The 16,635-nt window shown below is 39.2% G+C and overlaps 1 protein-coding gene across 1 annotated transcript in view; it reads right to left on the reverse strand.

The window, feature by feature from the left end:
- Positions 1–16,490, reverse strand: part of b4galt2 (UDP-Gal:betaGlcNAc beta 1,4- galactosyltransferase, polypeptide 2) — a 232,522-nt gene extending 216,032 nt beyond the window's left edge. The window contains exon 1 of the mRNA XM_082513867.1: positions 16,035–16,490. The gene's annotated coding sequence lies outside the window, so the exon portion shown is untranslated. The remainder of the gene's footprint in view (positions 1–16,034) is intronic.
- Positions 16,491–16,635: the final 145 nt, after the last annotated feature.

Here is a 16,635-nt window from a genome sequence, read left to right on the forward strand (position 1 = left end):
TAGCAGATGTTCTCAGCGCAGCCCTCAGGCTGTATGCCTTGTTTAGTTTAGTTTATATACTCATCTTAACCAACTGATGAGGCAGACAACAGATAGAGGACTCTCACTGTTGCCTCATAAAAACATTTTCTTTGTTATTAAAGAGGTTTTTGTTATTTTTTTAATTATCTGTTCAATTCAGTCTTATTTATATAGCGCCAAGTCATAGCAACAATCCAAACTGGGAGCTGGTTGGACAGAAGAGGGGCCTGGAAGCTGATGGCTCTGCCTCCCATCCTACTTTTAAACAATCTACGAATCACTAATAATCCTGTAGTTTGAGAGATAAGTGCTCTATTGCAGTGATACAGTACTCTGAGGGCTTTAGCATAAGATGGGGACTTATTATTCAAGGTCTTGTATTTGATGAGAAGGATTTTAAATTTGATTCTGGATTTAACGCGGAGCCAATGAAGAGAAGCCAATATAGAAGACATATGCTCTCTTTCTCTAGTCCCTGCCTGTAATCTTGCACTAGAATTTTAGATCAACTATAAACTTTTCAGGACATTTTTAGGACATCCTGATATTAACAAATTACAATAGTCCAGCCTAGAAGTAAGAAATGCATGAACGAGTTTTTCTGTGCAAATGGAAAAAAGCAGTCCTACATATTTGTTTAATATGCATATTGAAAGACTGGTCCAAAACAACTGCAAGATTCCTCACTGTGTTACTGGAGGCCTAGGTAATGCCATCTAGAGCGAGCATCTGGTTACATAACACATTTCTAAGATTTTGAGGGCCGAGTACAATAACCTCCGTTTCATCTGAATTTAGAAGGAGAAAATTAGAGGTCATGTCTGTGAGACAGCCCTACACTTTAAATAACTGATGTGTGTTATCTGGACAGATAAAGTTTGGTATCATCTGCATAGCAGTGAAATTGTATGCTATGTCTTCTAATGACACTGGCTAAGGGAGACGTGTACAATATCCACAGAAGTGGTACTAACACAGAACCCTGTGGAACTCCATAACTATCCTTAGTGTGTAAAGAGGACTCTCCATTTACATGAACAAAGAACATTGGAGATTGGCCTTTAATTAGCTAACACAGCTGGGGCAAGTGATGGCTTATTAAGTAACGATTTAACTACTTTCAGCTTGAAGGCCTCATCGGTACATGGCTGATTTTAAAAATGTATTTGTGAAGATATTCATAAAGTCATGAATCAAATGAAAACCAAGCCAGGAAAAAGCAACTTCCTGCTTAGAACCAGGAGATTTGGGCGTTGTTTTTCACAGACACCAATACAGTATATCAGGTTACTTGGTACTCATAGGACAAGGCTAGGTTTTTGCACTGTTTTTAGACCGAAGTTGTAAACTTAGTTAACTGATCTCGAATCTTAACATCCGGCATTTCCTCTAATAACAACTTTAAAGTCATCGTTTTCCAGGCCATAACTTCACTGTTCTGGTTTTCCCCACTGCACCCACACTTCTCACATTTTCAACTGCAGAAGCCTGCTTTTTTAAGTGTTTTTAATAAAACCACTGTGGACTACCTGCTTATCACAAAAGCTGGCAAACTGGCAAACATTATTAACTAATGCCCAAGGTGTTTTACTGAGCTAGGCAGAGCACAAAAAGAGCTAGAGCTCATTCATCAGATTACCTGAAAATGCTCCAGAAAGTGGGTGAATAAGAAACCATTTACTAACAAATTCACCATGTCATCCAAAATATGTAATTATTGACCTCACAGTTTGCTTCTGCTGCCCCCAAGTGGTCATAAAAACGCGGGGCTGTTATATTTCTTCATATATTGACTACGACTCAAAACAAAGATGCTCAAAGGTAAATAAGCGTAAGTTTAAGTGTGACGTTTGAGTGTGAAGGCAGGATGAAGGCTGGATGAAGATCACAGTCTGAGCATCTCTCTCTCTTTTCCTCTTCCACCCTCCATCGCTTCTGCCTCTTGAGCCTCCAGCCTCTTGAGTTTTAACCTACAAGTCAGCCCTCTCAGTCTTATCAAAAATTAATTAGCCATGCTGCACTTGATAGTATAGAGCCTCAGAGGTCTCTCGTGGCACCAACACATCTTGCTGTAGGCAAGTTCATCTCCCACAAACTAACCAGCACACACTGAGACAGACAGAAGTTATCTATGGCTTGGCACAAGCAGCCTGTAGAGTGTGAGTCTCATGTATTAGGAAAAGAAGCTAAATCTTTCATTCACACCACACAAAAAGAGGTCACTTAGAGGTGCATATCTGACGAAATTACAGATTTGGAATCCAGTCAGAGGTATTGCACCACATCTAAAGTCAACCAAAAAGGCTTTTTCAAACCTATAAATCAATTTTCAAAGAAAACCACAGAGTATCTGTGTCTTTGCTGAAAATTTGATCCCCATGATGAAATCTGAAACCAGTGAATGATATAATAAAAACGGAGAGAGAGGGGGGAAGGGGAGATGGTGGAAATAGAGCGACAGAGAACACACTGTCATTGTGAAGGATCTAGGTCACGTCCCTAAGAAGCAGGGTATGATGGCAACAATACAACATACTGCACAGGAGTTAAGAAAATAGCTTGCCGCAATATTTTAACATAGTCTGATCATGAAATACGCGCACAACAATAACCCCCAAAAAACTGAACTTAAGGTAAAATATTTCAGAGATCTAAAGACCTGACTTCCACTTTCTTCCTTTATCATTAAGGGAAGTCAAAGAAAAACAACTTAAGTCTCACTGATTGAGTTTACATGTACAAATGTATCCTGTTTCCAGTGGTACAGCCATTTCTCTTTGATGGCATTATATTATTTGGAATACTCACAAAGTGTAGGATCTCCTACAAACACCTTGTCCATATTTATGATCTATGGATGTATGGCTATTTTATAAATTGATTCATGTAGTTAGTACTTAAACATTCTTGACTTCAAGAAACACAAAACCCCATAATCCCCTGTAACACTAACATGTTTTACATTCTTTTTTGTAAGGATTAACACACAAATCGTAATAGTCTGTAAGCTTTAGAGATCCTGTCAGGAATATTTTAATTTATTTATTATTTCACTTATTCTGAGCCTGGCGAGCTGTTTCCACCTTTGTGCTAACCAACCTTTTAAAATAAAGTCATACTTTATGTTTTCCAGATGTGGTAAATTACTTTGTTGCAGCAGTTTAAAAAAAAAAACAAACACTGGCTGTACACCTGCATATTTAAAATGCAAATACTGTATTAAGATTATGGCAGACTAATGTGCTCATAAAAATACATACTCAGATATAAGATTGTGAGAATAATAGAATTTCAAAGTCAATACCAATACCCAGAGAAGTACCTGAAACCTGATTTTAAATATCATAATAAAAATGAACAAAAAATCTGATCTTTTTAAAATAAAGATAGGAAAATACCAAAATAACATTAAGAGCAACACCAATGTTACATTGTGTGATGATCACACAGTAACTATAAAGTATATGTGACATATTTTAAGATGCTGTTCGAAAGTGCAAAAAAACAAAACAAAAGAAGAGAAGAGAAGAGGGTTTTGGGGGATTTTTGTTTTAATTTTTTAAATTTTGTATTTCAATGCTGGTTGTTAAGGTAGGCTGCTGCTGTTTCTAGTTCTAGTAGCTGACAGAACCATAATCCAGCCTCAATCTGGGACCTTATGAGAAACTTTCTTCAAAACAAATAATTGTATCCTTCTGTTAAATGAGACTAACCCCCACATTGTTGTTTTATCATTAACATTAGCCACTATCTTAATAACAACATGGTATCAAAACATTATGCTGCGTCTTAAGGATTAGTATCAAGTTTGAAATTCTATTATGGTGACAACCCGACTGCAGACATGAGACAACTAAAACGAGGAGTGGTACCGTTCAACTTCTCACTTCAGTTCAGCCTTTTTGTGTATGGTTCTTGCTTATGTAATTCTGTCCATTTCAAACCCTCTCAAGCTGATTTTTGAGCATCGTTAGTGAAAAAACCGACATGTGCACACGTTAAAGGTCACTTTCAGTTTTATCAAAGGATCAAGTAGCCAGTCAAACCCAGTTTGTCTGAGAGCACGTAAGCTCAGTGACTGAGCTTCAACCTCACTGTCACAATGGGAAAGGACAAAGCATCATGGGTGAATCAGCCACTCCACGTCAACACAGCAATGACCTTTCGGTGTTCATCAGCAAAGTTCATTCAGTTTAAGTTCACAGAGTTCATCTCACATACTGCGTCCCTCATGAGTGACATAACAAAAAGAAAACAATCTAAAGGTAGGCGAATCTAAAGTGAATCATAAGTGGAAAAATACATCCACAATCAGCGCGTCATTAACTTCTTCATCAACATAGTAACATTACTCCTGAAAAAAACACAAACAAATGACCAAAATAATGATAATAATACACTTTTCTTATACTTTTTGTTAATTTTCTAAAAAAAACAAGAGGTGAAATTACAATGTTATTACACATCAGGCATCATCTTTTCTATTCTCAGGAAGCCTGTTATTTGACATGTAGCAGATTAAATAGTCAAAGATGTAACTACAGGAAAATAATAATCATCAATTCACAAGTATACTGCTAACCCTGAAGTAAAGTGCTGCAACTACTCAGCCGTTAATTAAATCAAGTCATTCACAAAATGAAAACACTGTGTCTGTATGTTTATGATCTTTTCATTGAAACTGTGTTTTTAATAGAAAATAAAAGGTAAAGAGAATATTTCTCTGCCTGCAGCAGAACAATGTCACATGAGAACTCTACAATTGACCCACCTTATGGTTGTGATAACTCCAGGCTCAAATGTGACTTACATTATTAATGCACAAGCTGTCATACAATCACGAAGTTCTCCTGCCTGAAGGTAGGACTGACAATAGTGTCTAGCCTGAGCTAGGTTTATAAAGACAGTTCTTCATGACTTATACAGTGTTGTGTGTCACTTTGACAGATGTTTATTGTTGCAAATATGTAGGCCTCTATTTTTACCTGCGATTACGACACACACTACGAAATGCGAGGAGTGAAGTTTTAGAGCTTCGAGAGAGTGACCGAGATTAAGGGTCGGCAATCTACTGGGTGTTTTTCTATCCAGGTATACTTTCACTACATTGTGTTTGGGATCTGATGGTACTTTGCTGTCTTTGTAATTCCAATAATTTCGACATGTCCCTAACACCACAGGCTGAAATACAGCCTTAAATCAAACAGAGGCTCCACCATGTTTTACTGTAGATCCTCACAGTTGTCACTCTCTCCATATATATTGATAATGATTGGACCAAATATTTCTAATTTTTAAATTTATCACTCAATCAGACATGTTGCCTTGATTTTCAATTCAGTTCTTGCGTAATTTGGCATAACTCAGCCTATTGTCCCCATTTCCCTTCCTTAACAATGGCTTCTTGACAGCCACCCTTCCACTGATGAGACTTCAGTGAGCAATAGTTGGATCAACTGAAGGGTCAGATGCATCTCTCAGGTCCTGCATCAGGTCTTTGTTGGATTCTTTTTTTCCATTTCTTACAGACAAGACTTTCAAAAACTGTTCACCTGCTGTACATAATAGATAGCCTTTTAGTCTCAGCACTTCTTCTTTTGTCTTCCACTTGTCTAGTTTCCTCAGATTTTTTAACGACACACTGCACACAAAGCTAAAATATGCCGCGCGTTTGGCTAATACATCGTTGGGTATCATCTTGTTGGTCTAAAAACCCTTTTGCATTCCTGTCAGACTGTATCATCTTCCTCGACTCAAGAATAGTGTAAAATACAGTGTATGTGTGTAATGTATATAATGTATGTATATAATGTAAAAATGGTTCTTTGCTAAGTTTTCTGTTGTGTATAGACACAACACTTAAAAAACCTTGATAGACCTTCAGAAAGGAACAAAAAACAAAACAAAACAAGAAAGCTTGCTCCTTGGTAGCAAAATATAAAGAAATGAGGAGTGTCTCAAGACTTCTGAACTATATCAGCTGTCTCATTATCTACCCTCTAGTATCAACTATCTCTAAAACTTTACCAGTCTTTCTTTAGCCACTCGCACTATACAAAGCAATAACAATCCCCTCCAGACCAACATCTTTTTATTACCTATGTAATAAAAATATAAAAAGAAAAAATATTTAGTTTGTGAAAGTTGTGAAGCACACCTATAACTGTAAACAACATCAGCTTTTAATCTTGTGTTATGGCTTTTTTTTTAATAACCTCCCCTGTGCCTAGTCTACAGACTGAGTGAAATCCAGTGGGATGCTGCAGTAGGCCACTCAACTCCAAAATAAACACAGAAGGCACAAAAGTATTGGCCTTATCTTTGGCATACAGTATCCAGCTCTCCATAATACAACTACACTAGTGGCTGTGTAAGGCTGCAGAAGCTGTCACGCTGTGAGCTAAATGACAACATCAGCTTGCTAATGTGCTCACAGTGGCGATCTTAATAGGTTAAATAAAAGTTCACCATGTTCACCATCTTAATTTAGCAGGTTTTCACACAGCTGAAGCTGAGAGGAAAGCCAGAAATTTACAGCTAAATTTACAATCAATATGAAACACTAAGAGGTGCTGAATAAAAAATAAATAATTGGGATAGTGACAATAAATGCAAATCATCCTAAGAAGATGACTGCACTGTCTTTACCTAATTTAATCGCAATCCACTTAAGAAAATAGGAGGATATTTCCACCCAGGCTGTGTTTCACTCTCGCCCGTGCACTATTGAGTTTTTCCTCAGTTGTTTGGGCCACGCATTATGTTTTATGGTAGGTGGTAGGCATTACCTTAATCTCACCTGCCACCCAACATCAACCAGGGAGGTACCAAGAGCAAGGCCACATCTTTGGCTAAACGTTAAGCATCCATTAATTAAATTTAATCCTAAGGCTGTGCACTTCTCAAATCCTTGCCTCATATATTATTTATTTTTTTCTAATGGTGGAACAAAAATTACATTTAGCCTGGTGGCAAAGGTTAAAGTGGTTAGCACTGTCGCCTCACAGGAATAGCGATAGTAGAGTTCACCAGCAACGGGAGAACCGCAAAATAAACTTTAAAGAGTATGGAAAACACAGACAGTGATTGCAGTGGGTACTTTTCATTGTTTTTGACACTCAGTTTTACTTCTGCACTTTGTACGTTCTAACTTTGCTTTTCTCAGCTGGTGGCTGACAGATCAACAACAACACGAGTAAGAGTGGCCCAAAGACCGGCTGTACCACATACACTGCCTCCATCTGACAACAGAGCTCCCTGCAGGCAGACAGGCTGTCCCTGGAGGACCCGTCCAGGTGTATCCTGGCTTTTCTCCTAGGAGAGATGTAATAAAGTCCATAAATGGAGGGATGGATATCTACCCTGCTAAGTTTCACCTCAATAAATAAATAAATAAAGCTATTGACAGAACCTCTAAGTAAAGTGATGCTAAAGCATCCTTGCTGCCTAATGTAGAATTAGCAATTTGAGATTATGGAATAGAGAACGATGGATCAGTATCAGCTATTTTAATATTGTGACAATGAGATTTTTAGTTTTACTTGGAGCGGAAAATAAATTGCGGCTACAACAAAAACAAAACAGAACAAACAGATCCGGTAAATATATATTAAAAAAAAGAGAGAACAAGATGAAAGAAGCTGAGTGGGACGAGGTCGAACAGAGGGGAATAAAAGCCGACCAAATCAGAACAAAACTCTAGTGTTCTCTTGTCTAAAACTTCCTCTTCTCAGCTCTGCCCATGCGGATATTAAATTGCCTCTCAGCTGTCTCTGATCTCAAGGAGGCTGAACTGTTTAAAAGTCTGATATCACATTGCCTCTCTGCTCCTCTTCCTGCTGTCTCCCATCGAAGAACAAGCGCGCCGCTTTGTTTTAAAGGTCCACTCCTGCTCATATATTCGTAAATTTGTTTTTCCAGATGAAATTGACAAGCAACAGAGGAATCAATGAGATATCACAGTGGGAAAAAGTATTTGATGCTGCTTTTCACTGTTTCTCAGCAGGCAGGGCTGCACCCGCATTATGCAAATACAACAAAGCCCCGTCTGTAGTTACAATGCATGGACAACATTGGAAACATCATCATCTCCCTCTCTTTCTCTCCCTCTCTCTCCCTCTCCATCCTCTTTCTCTGTCTTCTTCCCCCCCTCACTGTCTGATCCAGCTGCTCATTTGGCAACAGAGCAAAGAAATAAATGAAGTGCTTCAGCGGAAGGAAAGCTTCACTGTGAGAGGGATTGTGGGCAGAAGGAGTGAGATGAGGATTTGGTGAGGGGGGGGGTTTTAAAGACAGTTTTCTTAAATGAGTGTCTTTTTGGCTTAAAACATCAGTGGGACTTTTGGCTTAAGGCCACCACTTTCCAATCAACCTGTGTCCTTGGGTGTTTGGATTTTGTAAACAATTTGAAAAGCGGTGTTTATTCTTTTTAAGTGCAAAAGAAAACAACATGTACAAACAACAGAGTCTGTAGTCACACTGAACAGAAGGAAAGGATAAACCTAAGAAACTAAGTGAAAGGAGATCTGTTGTTAGTTACTGCATAACACAGTCGTTCTTCAAACACTATAGGGTATCGTTACAGACAGTCGGTGGCCACTTTGTAAGAAACACCTGCTCATCAGCTTGTTCATGTAAATCTCTAATCAGCCGATCACATGGCAGCAACTCAATGCATTAGGTATGTAGACATTGTGAAGACGACTTGCTTAAGTTCAAACTGAGTATCAGAATGGGAAACAAAGGTGATTTAAGTGATTTTGAACGCGGCATGGTTGTAAGTGCCAGATGGGCTGGTCTGAGCTGGTCTGATCTACTGGGATTGTCCCACAGAGCCATATCCAGAGTTTACAGAGAATAATCCGGAAAAGAGAAAATATCCAGATAACAGCAGTTCTCTGGGTGAAAATGCCGGGTTGACACTGAATGGACAGACTCCTTTGAGCTGACGGAAAGGCAACAGTAACATAAATAACCATATTTTATGACCAAGGTATGGAGAGCAAGTAAAAATGCCCATTGGGGTCTACATTGGGCATTTGTGAGTAAGCTGTTGGGCTGTGTGGGCGGGGGAGATAGAGCAGGTCCTCTACCAATTGGAAGGTTGGCAGTTTTATCCCTAGCTGTTCCAGTCTGCATGCCAAAGTATCCCTGGGCAAGATACTGAACCCTGAGTTGCTCTTAATGTGTTCACTGGAGTTTCAATGGTAGACAGAAAGCACGATACTGCTTGTGTGAGTGGGTGAATGACACATGTTGTATAAAGTACTTTGAGTGTTCATGTAGAGTATAAAAGTTCTATATAAGAATCTTTCCTTTTACCCTTTTACCTACATGGAGTTCCTTTGGGCAAACCCAATATGGACTTGCCCATATAGGCTACCCCAGTGTCCAGAGCAGTTTTGTCTTTCTGGGCCCCCAAGAGAGGATTCTGTGGGCTGCTCGCTGTGGGCCACATGGCATGTGTGCTGGGGAAAAGCATCTTTGAACACACAACACATTGTACCTTGAAGCAGATTGGCTACAGCAGAAAAGACCACACCATGCCAGTCCTGCCAGTTAACAACAGGAAACTGAGACTGTAATTCCCACTGGCTCATCAAAATTGAACAACAGAAGAGTGAAAATGTTGCCAGGTTGAGTCTCAATCTCTGCTGCAACATTTGGATGGCGACAACATGAAAGCACAGGTCAATCCTTCCTTGCATCAACAAATCGGGATGATTGTGGTGGCACAGTGGTGAGGGGGGATTTTCTTGCTACACTTTGAGCTTTTGGGTAATGACTGGTTTGGAGTCCCATAACTAGTGACCATAAGTGGAAGAATATCAGGAGAACAGCTAAAAAAAGACATGGAATCATAACATTTGCTCTTTTGGCTCTGTTTGACTTTTTTCTACTTTTAGTCTGCTGTTCTTTGTAAGTATTTAGTTTCTTTTTTCTAAAATGGCTCACCTGTCTCCATGTCAGTCATTACTATATCCGACACATATACAGCACACTATTTCAAACACACAAACAACCAGCAACGCAGAAAGTTATACAGGAAAGAGAAGAGACAATCTAGCATCTCTGCAAAATTACAATTAAATTAAGTTCTATTTTAAAATCAAGGCAGCAGAAGGAAGAAGCACCATTGTCTTCTTCTTTTTTTTCTCGTTTTGAAATGATGCATGCTCCCCATACATGCATTCATTACGGAGATCTGAGGTAAGAGGCCAACTCTCCAGTCATACTTGTCTGTGTAACAAGAAACTATACCCAAGCAAATGAAATTAAACACAAATCTGATAACAATTTTAAAATCAATACAATAATGGGAAGCCAAACTGAACTAAAAGCACTCTCACCATAGTTAATCTCCAGAGACCATAATCCATCAGGACAACCAGACACCTAGTCCTCAAAAATAAAACTTTTATATGTCATACAGTCAAATGCAAAGTGCAAGTACAAAACTGAACAGTGCAGTCTTACACAATTTCAACTTTTTCTCTTATCATCTTTACAACACCAAAACAACAGACTATTCAACCAGAGTGCATGCATCATACAGTATGCTTTCTGTCATGCATGGCATCTGAACTTCTTTAGGTTTTTTGAAGATCACCTCTCATCCGAGAAGCTTCTTTACTTCTAAAACCAAAAAGTAAAGAGTCAAAGAGTCCAGAACTATGTCTCCATAGTTGGACAGTTCCACACATACACCTTTATTATCTTTGCACGGACAAAACTCCAAGAAAACCCCTAGCAAACCAAAATGTATCACTAAAAACAACGTAAGAACATTCACTTTGCATATTAGCCAGATGAGGAACAAAAGTAAGTACAGGAAGACGGAATTTTAGAATACTCTGCAGAATAGAAAAGGTATTGCAAACATATGGATTTATCTGGGATATACTTTAGGGAAAACTGTACGCAGCAGGCTAGTTGCTGCGCCTACTAGTTGGGTTGGATTTGAGATTATATTCTCACTGTAAAAGAACCGCTTTATTGGGAACAGGACCAAGACCACCTCTTCCAAAGGGTCTCGATGCAGTTGTTTTGGTCCACACCCAAATCTGATTAGCATGTTCATATCTGTCCAAATAAATCACATCAAGGGTAAAAACAAACAGGAGTTTGATTTAAATGGAATCAACAGCGCGGGTAGTGCATCTCAGCACAGTGAAACTGGTTGTGATAGAAGAGAAAGAGACAGTTTTAGCCGGAAATAATACTTCGGAAGATCATTTAGAAAAATACTTGAATAAATATTCAAAATCATCAAAAATATAAATATATATTTGAGAGTTATTTGGGTTTTGTTTAATCTGCACAAACGTTTCTTTGCTAATCTCTAATTGCAGTATTATTTTTTGTTCCAGAGCATTTTTGTAAGGTTGCCGAGCAACCAGCCAAGCACCTCCCTAAAAGGTCAAAGTGTTCACTGAAACAGCAGCACTGTCCACCCATGGTTAAGCGGAGCAATTTGTGCCGTATATTAAATGACAAGAAATGCAAGAAACTCTGCAAAAAAAAAATATGGTCAGCGATCATATCTGAGACTGAGGACACTGTGATTTAATGATATTAACACCCTCTCAGTCCACAGGGACACTTGTGCAAACAGTGCTGTCCTCACAGGCTGAATATAACAGAAGATAATACTTAATAATAAATTAAAGATGATAACTTAACCTTTACTTTACTCCCTAAAGAAAAAATGATAAAAAAAAAATAGACCACAAACGACACCACACACACACACTCTGAATTCCCCCCTTCGGCAACTCAGGAATGGCCTGATTAGTTCCCATGACAACAAATCCCAACATGAAAGGGCGATCGGAAAAATGAATCAGTAGCAGTCGCTGTTAAGGTCGCCAGAATCGGAAAGGTGAAGATAACGAGTGAACCAGAGGTTACCAATGTGAAACAAGCTGCCCGCTCTTCACTGCTTCATTCTGTAGAGTTTCTGTAAGGGACAGTAAGGATTAAGTTTATCTGTGGCAGCGTAACCTGCTTATTGTCCATTCCTGGAAACAGACGCAAATTCCTTTACGCAGGACGGGACATTAAAAAATAAAAAAAAATAGAAAAACTTGGAGTGTTTACGCAAGGCTGATCCAAACACTGTAACAGTGATGCAACGTGCCGCAGCCAGCGAGGCTAACAAGAGGCTCTTGACTGAAAAGAAAAATGCCTTTTATATATAAAATATACATAAGAAATCAAGCAAGAGTCTGAAAGTAAATGTTACTCTGGACTCAGGAAACAGATACACAAGAAAATCCGATCACCTGTCGACACCATGTCACCTGTTTAGGTTGAACAGATTCGGACGAAATCTGGGACCTGGCAATTTAAACAATCGCAAATGTATCTTTTTAATCTTCCCGTTAATAGTTTTTACACCTGTAAAAAAAACTCTAAAGAGGTAGTAAAACCATAAAAAAGGTTTTAGAAAGTATAAACTATCAAGCAAATGCTAGGACTTAATTCCATTTTGCCTATTCAGCTGACTTATTCAGCCACTAATGATGAATAACTGGTGCTGACAAAAGTGGGGATGTCTGAGCATCACACACTTCATTTCCTGTGCTGAGGTGAATTTTATGCATCAATTTGCAACTTTTTCTGCATCAGTTTATCAAAGAAAAGTCTATTTACATAAAAAGGAAAACACAAAAATCAAGCAGCAGGTAACAGCTCACCATACAGTGGAATGATGCTCTCAGGCAGGGATGCTTGCAAATAATTGTTATTGCTTATTTTCTTACTTAATATAGTTTCTGCTGATTCAACACACATACAAGTACGATTTAGTCCTCCCCCCTCTTTTGTGTGTGCCTGGATAAAGAAATCAAAAGGGTTGATTTTTCTAGATATTAGGATATTTGTTTGTCAGCTGTTTGAGAAAGTAATCTACTTATTATTATGTGTACATTACCTATGTTTGTGACAAATAAATTAATTCACTTTAACTTATCAACCTGGTAAAACAGTGGCTCAAAATGTTCTTGTTTTTTAGGCGTTTCAAGAAAAAAAAACAACCTCATGTTGAACCTGATCGCTTTGTTCTTTCTGACGCACCATTGGACAGGAAATGCTATCCCATTGCTGATTAAGGTAGGTGTGTGTGTGTGTGTGTGTGTGTGTGTGTGTGTGTGTGTGTGTGTGTGTGTGTGTGTGTGTGTGTGTGTGTGTGCAGTAGAGATGCCTGCTACCAAAAAAATAACCAGTTGTATGAATGCATACTTCATATTCATATTGTAGTAGTAAAAAGTAGCTGACCCTCTTGATTAATCTCTGACATTTGCTAAATAACTACTCTGCTGTTTACATCTTCATATCCTGAGGGTGGAGACATAGAAAACCCTGTCCGGTGTAATTAAACGTCCCTGTGCCACAGTCCCCTCTCTGCCATCAGATAAGCCTTGAGTGAAGTCACAGGCTCACTCCGAGGGTCAAAAGATGCTTTCACAAAACAATGAGAAACTACTGCTCAAAGGGATAATTCTACTCTACAGGGAGTGCAGAATTATTAGGCAAGTTGTATTTTTGAGGAATAATTTTATTATTGAACAACAACCATGTTCTCAATGAACCCAAAAAACTCATTAATATCAAAGCTGAATGTTTTTGGAAGTAGTTTTTAGTTTGTTTTTAGTTTTAGCTATTTTAGGGGGATATCTGTGTGTGCAGGTGACTATTACTGTGCATAATTATTAGGCAACTTAACAAAAAACAAATATATACCCATTTCAATTATTTATTTTTACCAGTGACACCAATATAACATCTCCACATTCACAAATTTCTGACATTCAAAAACAAAACAAAAACAAATCAGCGACCAATATAGCCACCTTTCTTTGCAAGGACACTCAAAAGCCTGCCATCCATGGATTCTGTCAGTGTTTTGATCTGTTCACCATCAACATTGCGTGCAGCAGCAACCACAGCCTCCCAGACACTGTTCAGAGAGGTGTACTGTTTTCTCTCCTTGTAAATCTCACATTTGATGATGGACCACAGGTTCTCAATGGGGTTCAGATCAGGTGAACAAGGTGGCCATGTCATTAGTTTTTCTTCTTTTATACCCTTTCTTGCCAGCCACGCTGTGGAGTACTTGGACGCGTGTGATGGAGCATTGTCCTGCATGAAAATCATGTTTTTCTTGAAGGATGCAGACTTCTTCCTGTACCACTGCTTGAAGAAGGTGTCTTCCAGAAACTGGCAGTAGGACTGGGAGTTGAGCTCGACTCCATCCTCAACCCGAAAAGGCCCCACAAGCTCATCTTTGATGATACCAGCCCAAACCAGTACTCCACCTCCACCTTGCTGGCGTCTGAGTCGGACTGGAGCTCTCTGCCCTTTACCAATCCAGCCACGGGCCCATCCATCTGGCCCATCAAGACTCACTCTCATTTCATCAGTCCATAAAACCTTAGAAAAATCAGTCTTGAGATATTTCTTGACCCAGTCTTGACGTTTCAGCTTGTGTGTCTTGTTCAGTGGTGGTCGTCTTTCAGCCTTTCTTACCTTGGCCATGTCTCTGAGTATTGCACACCTTGTGCTTTTGGGCACTCCAGTGATGTTGCAGCTCTGAAATATGGCCAAACTGGTGGCAAGTGGCATCTTGGCAGCTGCACGCTTGACTTTTCTCAGTTCATGGGCAGTTATTTTGTGCCTTGGTTTTTCCACACGCTTCTTGCGACCCTGTTGACTATTTTGAATGAAACGCTTGATTGTTCGATGATCACGCTTCAGAAGCTTTGCAATTTTGAGACTGCTGCATCCCTCTGCAAGATATCTCACTATTTTTGACTTTTCTGAGCCTGTCAAGTCCTTCTTTTGACCCATTTTGCCAAAGGAAAGGACGTTGCCTAATAATTATGCACGCCTGATATAGGGTGTTGATGTCATTAGACCACACCCCTTCTCATTACAGAGATGCACATCACCTAATATGCTTAATTGGTAGTAGGCTTTCAATCCTATACAGCTTGGAGTAAGACAACATGCATGAAGAGGATGATGTGGACAAAATACTCATTTGCCTAATAATTCTGCACTCCCTGTATACAAGTGCTCCGCCAAAACAGCTTTGCGGAAACTGTCTGCATGACGTGACTTTCAAGCTTTCTTTTAAAATATAACACATAAAATATTTGTAAATTATTTACTCAGTAGACATTATGTTTATTATGTAACAGCACTTTGGGTGTGAAGAAATCATGGTTGACAAATCTAACTTCGTTCTGACATTTTAACGTGTTGTTTATCCAAGAATAAAATAGCAGATTAATTAATGAAAATAGCCCTGAGGTCAAGTACATGTGTTACTTGTACACTAAACTGAACATGATTTAAAAATAAGTACTTCTAAAGCCTAAATATACAGCACCAAAACAAGTACTAAAAAGTACAAATACTGCAGTTGTGGTACTTGTACTTCATTGGCTAGTATACGGTCTGTAACAGCAGCACTAAAGTGACACCGTGTCATGAGAGAGATGTCAGACTGGATTACAATCTAGGTCCAGTGCTTCTGTGTAAAACGCCTAGTTAAGCTATGAAGACACCCCCTCCTCCTCTTCCTCACTCACATTCCCCTAGTGTAACGCTGCCAGTGCAGGATATGTTATTATAACAGCACCAGCAATTCTGCGAAAAATTGCACTTTCAGAGTGGATTTTTAGAGCTCCGGAGCCCATCCAACTAAACAGGAATGCTGTATGCTGAGATGGTTCATTTACTGTAGAAGATCAGTGATGGGAGGCTCAATGAAGCCTAGTATGGCGGGTGTAAAGATGCTTCTGGTTTGTGGGAATGTGCATGATAACAAAAGAGGGGTAAGGAGCATTGCATTGCGAGAATATTTCCACAATATCCACAAACTCAGTGAAATGTTGAAAAGCTGCAGGAATTATGCGGAATTAAGTGTGCAAATAGCAACAAAGGAAAAAGCGTGTGTACGATGCTTTATGAAACAATGCATCCCAGAAAGCAGATGGAGCACCTACCTTGATGTTGTCAGGCGGATACTTGTATCTGTGCATCTTCTCTGCTGGAGCACTACAAACTGTTCACATCATCCGAGGGAGAGAGAAAAAATAATAAAAAATATTTTTTAAACTCTCAATAAGCATTTAGTTTGAAAAATCTGGGGGACAAAAGAAAACACAAAAAGCTAGAAGCTCAGCTCGACTCTGCTCGGGATAACTACACTGTTTTCCCACAGACTGGCTATTATGTCTGCTCTTCATCAGGGAAAAAGCTTCATGTTGTAGCATTACGCTAGTCAAACGTTAACGCAAGCGCTGACGATATTCTACCGCAAACCGGGAAGAAGAGAGATGCTCTGCTCGTGATTTCCCGTCATCCCGCTGTGTTTTGATGATGATGTTAAGAAAGCAGAGAAAGGATGCTCTCAGGATGTGGCAGCAAGCAGGTCCTTTCGCTCCTGCTGCCTACGGAAGCCTGCGCGCTCCGGGTTTTCCTTCGCTTTTTTTTCCTGATACAAGGCGAGCTGATAATTTAGTATCCAGCTTTTGCCAGCTATTATTATTAGTATGCTGCAGTCATGAGCAAAATAATAATTGTAAGATTTTTTTGAACGATACC

This window comes from Aulonocara stuartgranti (genome assembly GCF_965226115.1).
Source record: "Aulonocara stuartgranti genome assembly, chromosome: 18".
Classification (NCBI taxonomy): Eukaryota; Metazoa; Chordata; class Actinopteri; order Cichliformes; family Cichlidae; genus Aulonocara; species Aulonocara stuartgranti.